The sequence below is a fragment of the Bubalus bubalis genome, chromosome 14, assembly GCF_019923935.1.
Source record: "Bubalus bubalis isolate 160015118507 breed Murrah chromosome 14, NDDB_SH_1, whole genome shotgun sequence".
In the NCBI taxonomy this organism is placed as follows: Eukaryota; Metazoa; Chordata; class Mammalia; order Artiodactyla; family Bovidae; genus Bubalus; species Bubalus bubalis.
In genome coordinates, this window is record NC_059170.1 from 6798793 (window position 1) to 6816411 (window position 17619).

A 17619-nucleotide genomic window follows, 5' to 3' on the forward strand; every position below is an offset into this window, starting at 1 on the left:
AAGAACATTTCCTGGATTTCTGTTGAACTAACAAAGTAGGTTTTTGCTCCCAAATATCACCACCTCATTTGCTATCAGCTCTGTTCTGGGTGGACTTACATGAATCAACTGCCTGCCTTTCCCAGGTGAGACATGGATTAGGACTCCTTGTCTAGCTTGGCCTCTATTCCCCACTTTAACCCTCAGTTTATTTCCTGTACAGAAATTTCGCCCTGCTTATCCATCTTGGTTTTTTATTAACATGTTTATTGTGTTTCGTTTATTAGAAGGTTCTCCCTCTAAGGGCTTCCCTGGTGGCTCAGCTGGTAAAGAATCCACCTGCAGTGTGGGAGACCTGGGTTCGATCCCTGGGTTGGGAAGATCCCCTGGAGAAGGGAAAGTCTACCCACTCCAGTATTCTGGCCTGGAGAATTCCATGGACTGTATATAGTCCATGGGGTCGCAAAGAGTCGGACACCACTGAGCGGCTTTCACTTTCTCCCTCTAAGGCCAAGTATCAGGTCAGGGCCGTCTTCCAGGACCTAGATATTCCCCTGCCATGATATTTGCTCAGGCTTCCCCAGTGGCTCAGAGGGTAAAGAATCTGCCTGCAATGCAGGAGACACAGGAGACAAGGGTTTGATCCCTGGATTGGAAAGGTCTTCTGGAGGAGGAAATGTCAACCTACTCCAGTGTTCTTGCCTGGGAAATCCCATGGACAGAGGAGCCTGGTGGGCTACAGTCCAAAGTGTCAGACATGACTGAGTGACTATGCAGATATTTGCCCAGAAAATAATGGACGAATGAAACAGAGGCCAGCCTTAGATGAAACCTCATGTTCTGAACCCCCGAGGGGCCTCTGGGTCCCTGGCTCTTTGTGTTTCCCTTGTGGTTAAATTCCAAATGGCCCTGTAAGAAGCCTTATTTTCTATCTCAGTGGCCTTCCTCACCACCTGCCCCCGAGATGCTCTCAGGATGAAGGACCTCACCAAGGGCTGAGTAGCAAAGCCCTTTCCGCTTTAGCAGGGAGCAGAGGCCTGTGCACTCACTTCCCGCCTCACCTATTTATCAGACCAAGTTAAGGCAGCTTTATCTTCTGATGGAAGCTGTTTCCTATCACGGCCACAAATTACCACGAAGTCGGTACCTTAAAACACCAGGTATTTCTTCTCATTGTTTTGGAGGCTGGAAGGCAGAAATCCACAGGGCCATCTTCCCTATGGAGAATCTATTCCCGTTTTTCTGCAGCCTCTGGCGGCTGCCTGGGGAAATTCCTGGGCTTGGGGCCACATCACCCCCATTTCTGCCTCCCTCCTCACCTGGCCACCTCCTCCAGCTGTTAGCTCTCTTTGCCTCTGTCTTACAGGAGCATTTGTGATGGCGTTTAGGGCTCACCCGGTTAATCTAGTAAGTCACCTCACCTCAAAATCCTTGATTACATCTGCAAAGACTCTGCCTTCTGCAAACACGTCACCACGGTGAAGGGAACTATCATGGAAACTGTAAAACGAAGCATGAGAGTGCTGCCACCTGAGACACGAGTACAAAGCGGGATGAGCCTCCATCCATGTCCAGACCACACCGGGCTCCGCCCTGAGAGCCTGGCCACCAGCTCACCACCCCGAGACACTGCCTCTCACGCTCACATGCGCACGAGCCGCCTGGAAAGCTCGTTAGAAATTCCAGCTCAGTAGGACATGGATGGGACCTGAAAGTCTGCATTTTTAGCTTCCAGGCAATGAATATGCTGCTGGTCTACAGGCCACACTTGGATTTTGATGTTGAACCTTCATGACAATCTTTGAGCTGAGGGAGACCAGCTCAGACAAGGTAAGTGACCTCTCAGGTGAATGAATGGTCAGCTAAGTGACATCCCCAGGGTCACAAGGCAGGTGTGTGATGGAGCCAGGATTTGAATACCCATCTCCCAGATTCCAAATCTCCCAGTCTTAACGATGCCATCCTGTAACTAAATGGATGATTTTTCTAAATTTTTCCTTTAAGTCAATTTGGCATCATTGTCTTATTAATTAATTAAAAGCTGGTTATAAGATGATTTTCCCTCCCCCAAAGACTCAACTATGAAATCAGAACTTAAGCTGTTCTGATTGGATTCAGAGGTAAGGGAATGTCCAAGTGGCTTTGGAAGGAGGGTCAATGCTGAACATCTATCATATAAGTTCTCACTGTCAACAGCTCAGGAGAAACCAAAAGGCCTAAATTGCAGTCGTCTTACCATAAAAATTCAACACAGAGTCTGTACTGTAGGAGCCATGCAGACTTGAAAGGACTGCTATTATCTTGATGAGCAGTTTCAACCTGGTCTGAGACCTTGAGAGAGAGAGAGCTCTCACCCGCATGAGACACGAACCTCAGCAGAGCTGCAGTCTCTTCCTGGTTCCTGGCTGCTTTGCCCCCGAGTGCTGCACACTGACCACACCACACAGGATCCAAATCTGGAGTCAGCCTCTCATGGTCACCAGGAGAGATGAGTGCATGTGTCCTTGTCTTAGGAGAAATTACAAGAGAGGCGATTACCGAAATAAACAGAGAACAGCAATGGAAATAAGGTTTGGAAATAAGACTGATATTCTCTTATCGATACCCTCAGGGACTGAGGGTTCTCAGAGTGTGCCTGGAGCTGTAGCAGAGATGGATCTGGAACCAGCAGTTCCCTCTGCCGGCAACACCCTGTCCTGCCAAACTCCATGCAGCTCCCTGCCCTCTTCCTGTTTCAGCTCAAATGTCACCTGAGGACCCGGCCTTCCCTGAGCACCTGGTCAACCGGGAACCCACCCGTGTGCCCCCTCTCTGGTTGTTCTGCTTCAGTGTCTCCACGGCACAACCTGCCTTGTGTTCCCCTGTGTTCTGTCATTGTCCCTGTTCTGACCACAGTGTCAGCTCCTCAGGGACCGGGGACACCTGCTCTGCTCAGGGCTGCGTACCCAGTGCCCGGAGTAGATGCTGGGCACACACTTGCTGTGTGTTTGGGTGAATGAAGGAATGAGATCATGCATTCTCAGTGGGGCCATACTGCCCTCAGGGGGCAAACTTGGTTCATGGGCTTGAAAAGATGTTACCCGCTTTATATAAAAACACAGATGTACCTACAGAACATATACCGTTGTCTGGTATTTCTGTGACATTAAACTTTCATGAGGGGCAATTAAGAAAAAAAAGTCTGAAATGGCTCCTCAGGGGGTGATCATGAAATAGAGTTTGAGAAACACTGAATTAGAGGAAAATCAGTAGAAACTGCAGCCTTTTCCTCCCACATTTTGCCAAGACCCTGATAGGAACATGGAAGACAAACGCAGACATGTCCAAGTATGTGAAACAGCCCCGGCACTGCCCTGGTGGGAAAAGAATAGAAGGGGCCGCAGCACTTTGGGGAAACAGCTTTTTTTCCTGCCGAGGGACAGATTTACAAAGGATGATATTTGCATTTTCCTGAAGCCTCTAATTTTCTCATTTATCATTTGTCAGAGCCTGAGGCCCTTCTGCAGCACGTGGGATGTTTGCATACATCTAATGATCCCTTTTACCAAACAACGTCACAGTCCCTGGGAGAAATGCGTTCATGTCGCTGAGGCTGCTAATTTCATCCAATAAAGTCACGCTGTGCCGTCCTCGCAGGCGGGCTCTCGGGGCATCTCCCTTCACCCTGAGCTCGGTGGCTCCCGGCGAACGTGTTTCGCTGGAGCTCGGGCTCCTGTGACACCAGGGAACCGTGGAAACCGGCCCGCAGTCCATCCCTGAGACGAGGGGCAGGCGGACTGGAGGAGGCGGGACGTACCCAGAGCTTCAGGAGCAAGGCCAGGGATCCTGGAAGTCCTCTCTCCACCTGCTGGACTCACCCGATGGGGACTGTTCCGGGGGCTTTCACCAGGGGCGGGAAGGCCAGGCGGGCTGTGCCCCTGCCCCCAGGAGAGCCCTCTGGGCACCAGGGGGCCTTCCCCAGGGCCCCGAGAACTCGCTTCCCTTCCTCACCATCAGCTCACCCCATGCTGCTGCCAGAACACCAGCCTCTTTAGGGAAATCCAGTCTGGCCCCCGGGGCAGTGGTTCCTGGCTTCCAGCTGCCCCCGCTTCACAGGTGATGGACACGAGTGTGGGACTGCCCAGGTCACACGGAGCCCAATGTAACACATACCTCGGCGCCTGTGGATTAAAGGACGTACCTGAAGGGGTTTCAGATCTCCAGCTGGAGCGAGGGTGGAGATCTCTGTCCCTAGGGAGACTCCCTTTGCCCCCCGCCTCCGGGACAGTGTCAGACACAGTCAGTAAAGGCCCCGCATCACCTGAGGCTTGGGGAGGGACTGAGGTGGAGTAAAAAGGACTGGCTCACCCGCCCCGCTGTTCTGAGATGCCCCACCGTCCCCCACCTGCGGAGCCTCTGGCCCACTTCTGCACCCTTTCGGGTTCCGTGGGGCCTGGGCTTCCTGGGGCTGCTGGATCACATAGAATTTGGGGTCGCTGGAGCAAACTCGCCACCCCAGATGCAGTGGATGCTTAGGATGACCTCTGACCCCAGGTCAGAGGTGGGCATTTGTGAAACCAAAGGCCAGTGTGCCTCTGAGTCAGGCGCTAGGGGACAATGAAGCTTTTGTGCGGATGCAGTGAATGGAGGACCAGCGGGGTGGGGATGGGAGGTGCATGACAAGGCTTCCCTGCAGGGTCTGCGGCAAAGGCCTGAGAGCAGTTTGGAGACGGGCCCTGGGGGGCTGGGCCCCAGCACAGCAAAGCGGGCGCTGGAATAGCACCTCCCTAGTACGGTGGGTGGTCAGCGATGCTGGTCTAGGAGTCGGGTCAGCCTGGCGTCGGGGGGATTTTTGCTGCACCCCCTGCACCCCCAAAGGTGTCAGGAGCTGAGATGGTGCCTGCGGGGCCCTCAGTGTTTCCTGGGCTGTAGGTTTGCTCGTGCTGTCCTGAGACGGCGTCTGTGCCCTGACCCCTCACCTGGTGACCCTGAGGCTCCCAGGTCCCTCACGTCACCTTTCCCAGGTGGACGTGGATCCCAGGGAGAGGCCATCCATGGAGCCACTGAGCAGAAGTCAGGAGCTGACGGGCACAGCGTTTCCCAAGCTTGGGTCCCTCGGGGGCCACATGCATGGTCATTGCCCTCGTAATGCCCTTGCTATTATCTTATTTGATATTTACCTTTCAGCCAGATGGATTCCCGGCTTTCTTAAATAAATCCATTCATTTTGGTGCCACTTCCTTTAACTGCATCCCCCATCTTAATGGAATCACCGGTTTGAAGGGCAAACTGAAATTTCCCCCTAAATCCCATTAAAGTGAATAAGTAACTATTAGAGTAAAAGCCTACTCCCTCACCTACTGGTGTATCAGCTCACCAACTGGTGCTGAGCCTCCCGGAGGCTTCAGCGAGGCAGAAGTCTGCTTCTCACAGGGTAACAGCCTCGGCATCGAGGCCCAGACCTGGGCGCACAGCTGCATGGGGTTGACCTTGACCTTCTTCTGTCCCACTGCTTCCTCACCTTTGGATGCTCTTGTCGTCCACCTGACCTAAGCAGGCGCAGGTCCCATCAGGCAGGAGGGGAGGGGAGAAGGGCGGGGAGCACCCATCGTCTGTGGGCGCCCTGGGAAGATGCACTGCCAGGTAGGATGGGAGGTTCAGCTACAGCCCGGGTGGCTGTGTGCTCAGCTGAACACGGGAATTTCCAGCATTCCAGGAAGGAGGTGATGGACACGGGGGACGGCCAGTAGCCTCTGCCCCTTCTGTGGGCCCCTGAGATCATCTCCTCTCCACCAGGGCATGCACCCCGCAGGTGGTGAGAACAAGCCTTTGAGGAGAGCCTCCTCCTGACACTGCTCCGGGGGTGGGGGTGAGCAACCCTGGGGACCTCCCTCAGCCTGGGGAGTGGAGGCTGCCTGAGGTTCCTCTAGCGCCTGCGGAAACCCAACACGTTTCCTGACTCCTCCCCTGCGCCTCGTGCTCATGGAGTCAACGTTACTTGACCCGGAGACCAGGTGAGGCGTGCTCGGCGTCCTGGACTCTTCACAGCAAGCTGCAGACACAGGGCTGAACGAGAGGTCAGTATGATTTGGCCCCGCTTGTGTTTTATTTATTTTTTGCTTTTTAAAAAAATTTTATTGAGATGTAATTGACATGAAACATTGTATTAGTTTTAGTTAGATGTACAATCTGTATGTATATATTATGAAATGATCACCAAAATAAGTTTAGTTAATATCCATCACCACACAAAGATACATCTTTTTTTTTCTTCTTCTCATGAGGACTTTTAAGATCTACCCTACTGGTAACTTTCAAATAGACACTGAGCTTCCCTCATCCGTCTATGTTTTAGAGACAGGTCACGAGGGGTCAAAAAGCTGGGAGAGGACATGTTTGAGGTGACACAGCTTTAAATGATGGAGCCCGAACCACCTGGGTCCCCAGACTCTCTTCAGGGGCCCCACAAGGCCCTCATTGGTCCTGTTCCCCTGTGTGTGAGCCCCTTTTTAAAGATACATGATCACCACACCAAATCAAAGACCATTTAATCTGTTCCCTGCCCATCTCTTTCCAGAGACCTCTATTCTATTTCTTCAGCTGTGTATGCAAGTTTCTTCCAGATTTTTGTAAGAGTGAGTTAGTCATGGAGCTTTCAAGCTGGGTTGGTCTCTTTCAAATGTCTGCACCCCTGACGAGGGGTCAGCTCCCCTCCCCCACCATACCTCCCACCGCCCTCCAAGGGCAAATCACAATGATTACGTCATAATCATCATGGGCATCATGTGACCAGGTGGATAATATTCACGGCAGAGCCCATTTTTCTGATGTGGTTACATTTTCTTTCTTATGCATCTCTTGTTTTCCCAGAGTTAATCATTTCCTTGCTTCCACTTACAAAATTGCTTACAGATACTTTGTTGTCTCCAAATCCTCCATCATTTCATCCAGTCCAGTGTTTTCTAAGTTGTTTGGGCCATAACTCATCATAAAAAAATATATTTTACAACAAGGCCTGGCACACACACATGTACATACATGCATGCACTTGCATACGCAATACGCGGAGCTAACATTTTACAAAACAATATCGATTTCATTACAAGCAATACCCTTTGACAGTTTCCACTCAATTCTGCTGTTTCACGTTTTTAAATGCTAGTTGAGACTCACAGAATAGATGTCGGTCCCCGCTAGGGTGGCTTGATGTGCCCTTTGGAAAGCTCGGCGCAAGCCCGGCTCAGACCTGCTCCTCTGGGCTCCCCGCCTCCCAGCCTATCCCCACCTGCCTCCAGCTCCTATCAGTAGGGTGACTCTCCTGAAACTGGGCAGCTCTCATCAGGAGACTTTTCTCTGCTCCTCTTCCAGGATGATTAACTGTTTGATGAACCCCATGTCTTCTTTCTCATTGGTTCTTTGCTTTCCATGAGTTACTTCCAATTTATTTCTTTTTAACTGAAGAAGAGAAAATTTTAGCGACTCTCTAGCCCACTTGATTTTTTTTCACCTTTTCTCCAGTAACAGAATAATTAAAGTGGGAAGGAGAAAATTACAATAGGAAGAAGCCAGAGAGCAAATAGGAGAATTGATTTATGCATGGTTTTGGTTCTGCGAGAAGCCGGCGATACCCAGATGAAAAGCCAGGCCTCCAGCCATGTATCATTTCTGGCGACATCCAGACGATGGAATGAAATGTTCACTGCGGCTGTAAATCAAAGTGTCTCACCCTCAGCAAGCTTGACATTCTGGGCGGGACTGGTCTTTGTTGTGGGGACTGTCCTGAGCTTTATGGGAGGTTTAGCAGCACCCCTGACCTCTCCCCACGAGAGACCAGCAGCCTCCCTCCCTCCTTTGGTTGTGACAACCAAGCATGTTTCCAGAAATAACCAAATAGGCCCTGGGGGCAAATTCACCCCAGGCTGGAATCTTTGCTCCAACTGTCTGGACCCCACCTGTGCCCATGATTCCAGGGATCATCACCACCTACTGACGATGCATCAAGTGGAGCCTGAATTGGTCCATCACATCCTCCAGAAGCCGTAGCAGGTGTCGTGAGCAGACACCTGTCATTTACCGCCTTGGTGGGGGATGCCCCGGGGAAGTGTGCAAACCATCCAGTTAGAGCCTATTCCAGGCCAGCTCTCCTCTGACTCACGCTCCTGAGGACTGATCTCTGCCTCCTCTGAGTTATTATAAAGTTATTAAAAACCAGAATCATTGATGCCCCAGAACTGACTACCTCTTCTTAATAGACTCACTAGCAAATTGTAATAAACATAATCTGGGGCTCAGGAAGCTATTATTAAAATGGACCATTTACCATCACTTGGGGACACATTGCTGTACTGTTTCAGCATGAATACCAGAGATGAGGTCCGTGGGAAACGGTGACCAGAGATGCCACTGAGATGGTTAACGGGCCAACATGTGTCTCTCACTGAGTTGAAATCAAAGTCACAGCTATGGGTCTCAAGTCGACCTAGAAATTCCCTCCTAAGGAGGCGGGAGCGCCTTAGAGCCGTGCTGACCATCACCGTGTTCAGAGCAGGCCGGTCCCCCCAACAAGCTGATTGGGGGAGAGCAGCCAGGCAGCCACCTCTCTTCAAGCCAGGGGCGTGAGTCTGCGGGGGAACTCCAGCCGGAGGGGCCAGTCATCCCCTCTAACGACTGGGATTTCAATGTCACAGGCCAGCAGGAGGGCTTATCTGGAGCAGACAAGCGGGAGTGTTGGAAAAATATCAGGATGCAGGGTGGCAGGGGCACAGGGGTGTTTGTTTTCTCCTCCTGAGAACAGCCTCTCAGCCAGACCCAAACAGCAATTCCGCATTTTTTCTGTCAGCCTGGGGCTGGGTGCCTGGGAAGAACTGACGCTGCCTGCCTGGCTGGCTGGCTCCCCTCTCCCCTGGCTGGGGTGCGGGGTCCCTGGAGGGACGTCCCTCAGGGAGGGCAGCCCCAGGCCACAGGACAGAGGCCTCACCACAGCTGAGCGTTGATCCCCCTGTTTTGTTCTCTGAGAGGCCCCTGCAGGCAGAGGTCTGAACACCTGCCCCCAGAAGAGAGAAGGAGGCCTCAGTGAAGAAAGAAAACCCCTGGAAATCTTGTCTGTGAATCTCAGCCTTTGTTGCAGAAATTCGACCCCAGGTACCAGTTAAATGCGGCTGCCCTAGGCTCGGGGGGGTGGTGGGGGGGGGAGGCGGTGGGGTCGGGTGGGGGCTGGGAGCCTGGCCCTGGTCCAGGGTCTGTCCTGCATTGGACACGGTGAACAGTGCCCAGATGGTGCGGTAAAAGGCCACAGGAGAGATTCAGGGGCACCTGACTGGTGCACCTCCTTGTATGTGGGGCAGGAGAGGCTCAGGGGGCAGAGGGCCTCCTCTGCGCCCCCCCACCCCGGGCGATGGGTGGCAGCGCCGGCATGTGAGGTCCCAGCTCCAACCCCTCCCTCAGCGCCCTCTCTGCCCCCAGCATCACTCGTCAGGGGCCAGGCCCGCTCTCAGCCTTTCAACCTCAGCGTGCTTCACCCAGACACAGGAGCCCGAGATTATACCCATTCTACAGATGAGTAAGTGAGGTTTCGAGGGGCTGATGACCTGCTTAAGATCCTCACTGCTTGGGGCAGGGATGGGACTGCAACCCAGGACTGTGTGGTCCACAGGGCCCCGCCCCCTTCTACACACTCCTCAGAGGGAGCATCCAGCCCGTGACAATGAGCGTTTCCTCACATTAAAGAGGGAATGTAAATTGTCAAGGGGGCGATTCTCTAATGAGACGTTCAAGGAATTTCTACCACTTTGAGCATCAACAGAAATGCTAATAGCTGATACTAACATCTGCCCCGCTGTGCCTGGCTCTGTTTTAAGCATGTTTCAGGGATTCGCTGTTTAAACTTTAAGCAAATGTACGTGATAGGACTTGATGTGACATCACTACTCCTGTTTTACAGATGGGGAGACTTCATCAGGGAGAAGAGAAATCACCTGCTCCCACACCCTGGGTCAGGAGTCTGTTTCCTGGGAAGTACGCCCAGGCTGGGAATTTCGACGCCTGTGGGAGGCCCCACTGTTGGGGATCACTGTCCTGATTCTTCAGCCTCCTTCCCTGCATCCTTGCCCTTTGTCACGTGACTTGGTAGTTTTCTCCTCTAGGTGTGGAGTCTCTGTCTCCCTGAGGTTGGATTCGGTTATGTGATTCTCTTTGGCTGGTGGGATGTGGGCAGAGGCCTGACGGTGCCTACGCAGCTGGTCCTGACCTCTTGTGCTCCTGCCTTCTCTATGAGAAGAATCTGCCTCTGGTGGTCATCAGTCCTGGAAAGATGAGAGACCCGAGAGCAGACCTGGACTCAAGCCTTAGCTTGAAGCCCAGCAAAGTCAGGCCCAGCCTAGATGTGATGAACTACAGTAGACGTGAGAATGAGAAGTAAACACTTATTGTTTGCAACTGAGTTGTGGGCTGCTTTGTTACACAGCTTGATTGGGACAATAGCTAGCACATACAGACCCCCATGAGCGAGCACAGTGCACCCGTCGGAGCGCCCGCACCACCTGCCCTCAGGGAAACAGCCCGTCTCCCCCCCCACCCCGGCCACCACACACCACACGTCCCTCTGTCCATCGGCATCTTCACATTAGCTGCACATCGCTGACTGCCGTCTCTTGCTGGCACGCTTTCCAGGGGATGGGCACCAGGACCTTCTGGTCCCTGTTCATGGAGCTTTGTCACTATAGGCCCATGTTTGTTTCTTTTTTCCTCTCGTATCCAAAGGCTCATCAAATCCCAGGAACTCTGAGTAAACCTTTCAAACATCATGATGTCAGTTCATCGGTCTACTCTTCCCATCATTTTTCACTAAGCATTTGTCAGTCCCCAGGGGCAGCCTCTTCCCCACGACCAGCCCACAGCAGGATGCGCTGCCCACTGGCCTCACACATCACTCTGCTTTCTCCTTCACCCTGAGGTCTTCGCTGGAGGGACTCTGTGTCCCCGTCGGATGACTCTTCTCATCGTGGAGCTTATTATTACGGAACCAGCAGCAGCAATAGCAGTTGCTCATCTTTGGGGGTGGAAGTGGGGCTGGGGGCAAAATTCCTGCCTGCTAGGATTACGAGAGACGCAGCAGAAAACACTCACCACCAAGTGCTTCCTCCACAGGTGCCGTGGGGCCGACTGCTCTGTCTGTGTCATGAAACCCATGCGTTTCTTTAAAAGCTTTTTCTTAAAGCTGGGTTGTGTTCCTATTATTTGCAAAGATTTCTAACTCATACTCATTCCTGACTCATAGTCATCTGAACTTTCTGGAATCATGGATCAAAGAAAACGATGTTGTGTCCAGTCAACCTGGCTCATCTACCTAGGATCCATGACAAAGGACCTAAGGACTATAAAGTCTTGGAGAACCATTTTTTCCTCCTAGAAGTAGAAATTGTGGTGAAGATGGTGCAGAGCCAGGGCCAGAGCAGCTTTTGAAAGGGGAAAGACAACTTATGAAGAGGCATTCATGGATAATTCTATAGAAGAGACAATTTTAAGCTCTCAGGCTGAAAGTTTGAACTTTTATATTAAATCAAAATGAGATTCAAAATATATAAGCTAGCTTCATAGAACAAAGAGCCTTCAGTTCAGTTCAGACGCTCAGTCGTGTCTGACTCTTTGCAACCCATGAATTGCAGCATGCCAGGCCTCCCTGTCCATCACCAACTCCCAGAGTTCAGTCAAACTCATGTCCATCGAGTCAGTGATGCCATCCAGCCATCTCATCCTCTGTCATCCCCTTTTCCTCCTGCCTCCAATCCTTCCCTGCATCAGAGTCTTTTCCAATGAGTCAACTCTTCGCATGAGGTGGCCAAAGTACTGGAGTTTCAGCTTTAGCATCATTCCTTCCAAAGAACACCCAGGGCTGATCTCCTTTAGAATGGACTGGTTGGCTCTCCTTGCAGTCCAAGGGACTCTCAAGAGTCTTCTCCAACACCACAGTTCAAAAGCATCAGTTCTTCGGAGCTCAGCTTTCTTCACAGTCCAACTGTCACATCCATACATGACCACTGGAAAAACCATAGCCTTGACTAGACGGACCTTTGTTGGCAAAGTAATGTCTCTGCTTTTCAATATGCTGTCTAGGTTGGTCATAACTTTTCTTCCAAGGAGTAAGCGCCTTTTAATTTCATGGCTGCAGTCACCATCTGCAGTGATTTTGGAGCCCCTCAAAATAAAGTCTGACACTGTTTCCACTGTTTCCCCATCTACTTCCCATGAAGTGATGGGACCGGATGCCATGATCTTAGTTTTCTGAATGTTGAGCTTTAAGCCAACTTTTTCACTCTCTCACTTTCATCAAGAGGCTTTTTAGTTCCGTGTCAACTATAACCTGGAGATGTCCAATACCCTGCCACTCTTCAGTCTGCTATGAAGAAGTGGGCAAGAGAAACGTCCCTGGTGAGGCAGACTCCTGACCAGCGATGCTGAGGCGTCCCATGTCCCCTCCATCCTCTCTTGGTGGAAATACAAGAATGGAGGCTCATTTCCGCTTCAGTGGACCTTCTGTGCTCGGGTGGAGCTCAGCCTCGTGGACTTGGTCCCCCAAAGATACTCTGTTGTATTGAGTGAGAAAATAAGAACACCCCTGGATGTTTCATTTTATTTAAAAATTGTTTATTTACTTTACTTTCTGGCCACACTGCGTGGCATGTGGAATCTTCGTTCCTCACGCACGCTAAGTTGCTTCACTCATGTCCTCTTCTGTGTGGCCCTATGGGCTGTAGCCTGCCAGGCTCCTCTGTCCCTGGGGATTGTCCAGGCAAGAATACTGCCAGGGCTTGCCATGCTGTCCTCCAGAGGCCTTCCCGACCTAGGGCTGGAACCTGCATCTCTACGTCTCCTGCACTGACAGGTGTATTCTTCACGGCTAGTGCCACCTGGGAAGTGCGCCCAGAGATCAAAATTGCTCCCCCTGCAGTGGAAGTGTGGAATCTTAACCATGGGATCTCCTGAAAAGTCCTGTGAGATGCACCGTTTTAAAAGATAAATTTGCACCAAATTATTTCGAATTTCCCATGGCCCAGTGGTTCCTGGACTGGAAGGTCAAGTCTAGCAGGCACCTGCACCCTGCTGGTTTGCACTTGAGACGCAGCCCCGGGTGACGTCCTCGGGGAGGGCCCAGGTGAGGCTCCTGGGCATCCAGACATGCCTTCATGCCTCTCCATAAACGGAGCCCTGAGAGCACCTGGATTACATCCAACCTGGGTTTTCCTTCTTCGCCATTAGGGACTTAAATTATCTCCAGAGTAACTCAAGATTCCTAACTAAGAACGTTCATGGCTGTGTTATTTACACTAACTCCATACAAAAAAGGTAAAAGAAATGAGAAAACCAACCTTACAGTCCAGCAATAGAAGAATCATTGTTCATAAACATGATGGAATATTCCAAATTCTAAGCACTGAGGTCCCTGAAGAGGACTTTATGTTACAGAGAAACGTATACAATATACTGTGAGGGAGAAATCAAGGCAGGATCTGAAGGCTGCATATTTAAATTCTAATTTTATAAACCAAGTAGACTTTCTGTACATGCAGTAAATACTGGAGTTGAGTTTTTTCTCTATTTTATAGAACTGTTTTATGAACTTTCAATTACCTTTAATGTCAGAAAAAAGACATATTTAAAAATAAAAAATATAATAAAGGCATAGAGCAGCCTTGAGCCATAATATGTCACTGTCTTTTCAGCTGGAACATTTTGAAATCATGCTGCAAGATTAGTCAAATCCATTTCACCTGCCTTCACTAATCAAGGTCATTTTAAGCCCGGCATGTCCTCCACGCGGCACATAGCCTAAGCAATAAGATGTTTGCCCAAGTTGTTTTCCAGGAGCTTGGAGTTGGCTGTACATAGTTTAAGCTGAGCTGGTTAAGACTGGATGGGACCCCTGATTTCCAACTGGGCATGCGTGAGTGTCCCTACTTTGTGACCTTTTGATGTCAGAGGGCCAAAACCCCACCCTCAGGTGCTGCAGAGGCCGGTAGCTTAGTTACACCTGCAAAGAATGACAATTACTACACCTTTTCCCAATCATCCTTTCCCGTGCTCCCCACGCTCAGACTGCCCTCCTGCTTTTTTCGTTATCCCATAAATACCCACAAGCTCCTGGCCTTCAGGAAGATAGATTATGAGATTTGTTCTCACCTCTCAGCGTTTGACTGCCTTTGACTACACCATCTTTGATGCAAACCTCAGCATCTTAGCAGTTTGGCTTGCTATGCATTGGGCAAAATGAATCTGTTTCGATGATAAATTTTTAAGCCCCGAAGAACTGCCCTTTTCCCCTGGAAACCCTCCCCCCCCACCTTGGCAGGGATCCTATCTTCTGTTTTGGTGATGCAAGGAACATAATCAGGGCTCAATAAATAATTGATCATCACAAAGACACCAGAAGGAGCCCCTTCTCTTCCCCTGGGTGGTCTGCTAACCTTTCAAGGCGTTCTCTTAAGTGCGTTTCATTTCTTTTTAATTTTCCTCCAACTTAAATGGATGGAAATGAAAGCCAGGAGAGAGCTGCCGCCTTGCTGAGAACCAGAAAAGGGAAAAATAAACGAATGAGAGCAGACACCGCGGGGCCCTGTATGGAGCCTGAACCCCATGGGTTGACACCCCTTCTCAGGAGGGGGAGGGGCCTTTCTTACTCGTCCCCTCGCAAGGGAAGCCACCTTCTAGATTCCATTTTGAAAACGTGTGTTTTTTGCCCAGCAGCTCTCTGAGGCTCTACGATCTAAGAATCAACAAGGAAAGTGGTGATGCAGGAAACCCCATTCAAAACTGACAAGAGAAGGGCGGCCTATGAGATTAGACGGAAGGACTCCTCCAAGTCACTGAGTTAACGGGTATGTATTGAGCACCTGGCCCTGCTCTGGGTGCTGGGAACTGAGCAAAATCCCCATTCTCATGGAAGTCACTGTCTAGTCTGGAGGACAAGCAATAGCCACTGAATCAACCATTGTAAGGCATGTAGGGAGGTGATAGCTGCTAGACAGGAAACAGAGCTGATGGACAAGCTCATATAAGTGGGCAGGGATGGCCTCTCGGAGGAGGTGAGCGAGCCCTGGGAAGAGTACACCAAGCAGAAGGAAGAGCAGGTGCAAAGGGCCTGAGGCAGGAGAGACCCTGATCCTTGGGGAGGAGCAGCAAGGAGGCTGTGCAGCTGGAGGAGTGAAGGGGGCTGAGAGTGGCGGAGCCTGGGCACCAAGTTACCCCACCCTGCAGGGCCTTGCAAACAGGAGGGGTCCCAAGTGAGGCAGAGAGAAGGTGAGTCTTGACCCAGTGGTCACCATCTGGGGTAGACAGGCTTAGTGGAGAGCGTGGTTCTCAGGGTGTCATTCCAAGGTCAGCAGCATCAGCCTCCTGGGACCCTGTTAGAATTGCCAGTTCTCATCATCACCCCAGACTCGCTCAGTCAGAACCTCTGAGCTGGGCCAGCATCTGAGTTTTAACAAGCCCCTCAGTGGGTCCAGAGTCTTGCTAGCACCTGAGAAACTCAAGTCGTGCTGGACCCCTGGCTCCAGTCTGCAGACCGAGGCAGTAACGGTTGGACTGTCGGAGGGACCAGGGGGTCACCCGGGAGAAAGATGGAAAATGATCCCAGGAAAACGGTCAGGTGGGGGCTGCATACCTGCTTTCCTGGGACCTCCTTTGGGGTTTCTCTGGTGAGATGTGATTTTCGGGGTGGGAGGGCTTGTCATCTGTGAGTGAGGGAAGTGGACAGATGGTCCAAGGGGCCTAATTAGAACTTGTTAGTGACAGAAACTCAACAAATTGAAAATCAACAGAGTTTGGGCCCTGCCAGGGGCTGAGGGGCAGGACACGCCCCTGCCATCACCTCACCCCGGCCCAGCACTGCGTCCCCCCGTCCCTGGCCCTTCAGCCCTGACTCCCCAAGCCTTCCCATGTACTGGGCATGGGGGACACAGTGGGGAATCGTTCCTTTCCCTGTCCTCTGGGCTTGTCCACAACAGAGCATGACCCAGGGTGATGGTCACTCAGGAAGGTGTCTCTCACCTGAGGAACCCAGGAAGGGGTCCCTGAGGAGGCAGCATCCGAGCTGAGACCTGAGGGGCAAGTAGCGATGAGCTGGGGACATCAGGGGTTCTGGGGCAGGAAATGAAGACCCAGCTATGGGAGCGGTGCTGACCAGGGGCTGGTGGTCCCGGGTCAGGGGTTCGGATGCAGGAGGGGCCGGGCAGCTCTCTGGGCAGCCCAGGCTTGTCAGGGCCCAGGACGCGCTTCCCAGCTCCACCCTTGATTTCCACCTCCTGGTCACAGAGGGGGCCTCAGCTGCAGACACCGGGCCTCCCGGGGGGACCCTCTCACCAGGAGGGGGTCCTGCTTGGTGGACACCTGCTGTGACCCTGCAGGAGTGACAGCCACACCTCCCCTCTGTGCTCCAGGCACAGCTCTCAGCATCTCTGGACTCGCAGTGTCTCAGTGCGAGGTCCGAGTGCCCAGTTCTCGGAGACTGGGCACCCGAGGAATGGAGCGTTTCTACGTCCTGTTCACGTGGGCAGAGCTGGCTTTGTCCTGAGGGCTCTGAACCAGGGCCCGTGCTCACCCATGACGTTCACACCCGGACCGCAGTCCCTTGAGCCAACCTGCAGGAAATGAAGGCACTTCCCACCTTCACCTGCATCCAGCGTGACCTCATCTCCTACTCTCCACGAAGCCTTTATTACATTAGGGTCGCTTAGTGGATGCACTGCTTTGCTCCATCATCCCTACATTGATCAGATCTGTGTGTGTCTCAGAGTCTAGCAGGATTCTCAGTGCATGGCAGGAACTCATCATTATTTGCCTCATTTAATGGAATCTCATTATACTTCTTGGCACACTTCATCACACCTAGCAGCATTTTGCACAGAGTAGTTGTTTAACAAATGCTTGCAGAATGACTGTATAACTGATCAATTAATTCCTTTTCAATTTTCCTCTACAAGTGCATAAAATTAAAAAGACCTCAAAGGTGCATTTCTTTCTCTACAACCATTATCCCAATTAAATGCTTCTCTGAGCTTCAGAGAGCATGATGATTTGGTTCTTTCGATTTTAAGCTCAGATCTTTTCAGTTTCCATCAATGAAGGTCTGGAAACCTGTGAAATTTGTCATGGGGGCAGCTGTGAAACCGTGACGCTGGTGGCCAATTTTAAAAATTCTTAAGGAGACTTGTGTTCTTGAGAAATGATGGCAAGTTCTGGAACGGGACTCAACAGAGTCAGTTTTAGGGAATTTGTTTCAGGGAGATAACCGAGGAGTGGAAAGTTGAGCGGCCAGCTTGGCTGTGACACCCGAGAGACAGGCTCGCCGTGATGAATGGTGCTGAGCTCGGCGAGTGCTGAGTTCCCGGTCCGGAGGGATCACCTATTTTCTGCCAGTTGGCAGCTCTATCTGTTAGCTCTCTGAGTGTTGTGGGACAAGGTGGAAAACTGTCTTCAGCCCTCAGAGAGTAAGACATTTGTCCTCCCGATTTCCAAACGGTCCTGCTTCTAAGATATTCGCTTGTATTTATCCCTGGTGAGACTTCTGGGTATCTTAGCACACGTTGCTTTGAGCTGAACTGAGGGAAATAGAGCTGAGAAGCAGGAGAAGATGGGATCACTTCTTTCCCTGAGGCCATTCTCCAAAAA

At 51.4% G+C, this 17619-nt stretch overlaps 1 long non-coding RNA gene across 1 annotated transcript; it reads left to right on the forward strand.

The window, feature by feature from the left end:
* Positions 1 to 8547: 8547 nt before the first annotated feature.
* Positions 8548 to 10392, forward strand: LOC123329059. The gene is made up of 3 exons (XR_006544200.2): positions 8548 to 9099; positions 9421 to 9517; positions 9899 to 10392. It is a non-coding gene; the product is annotated as an uncharacterized LOC123329059 (long non-coding RNA).
* Positions 10393 to 17619: the final 7227 nt, after the last annotated feature.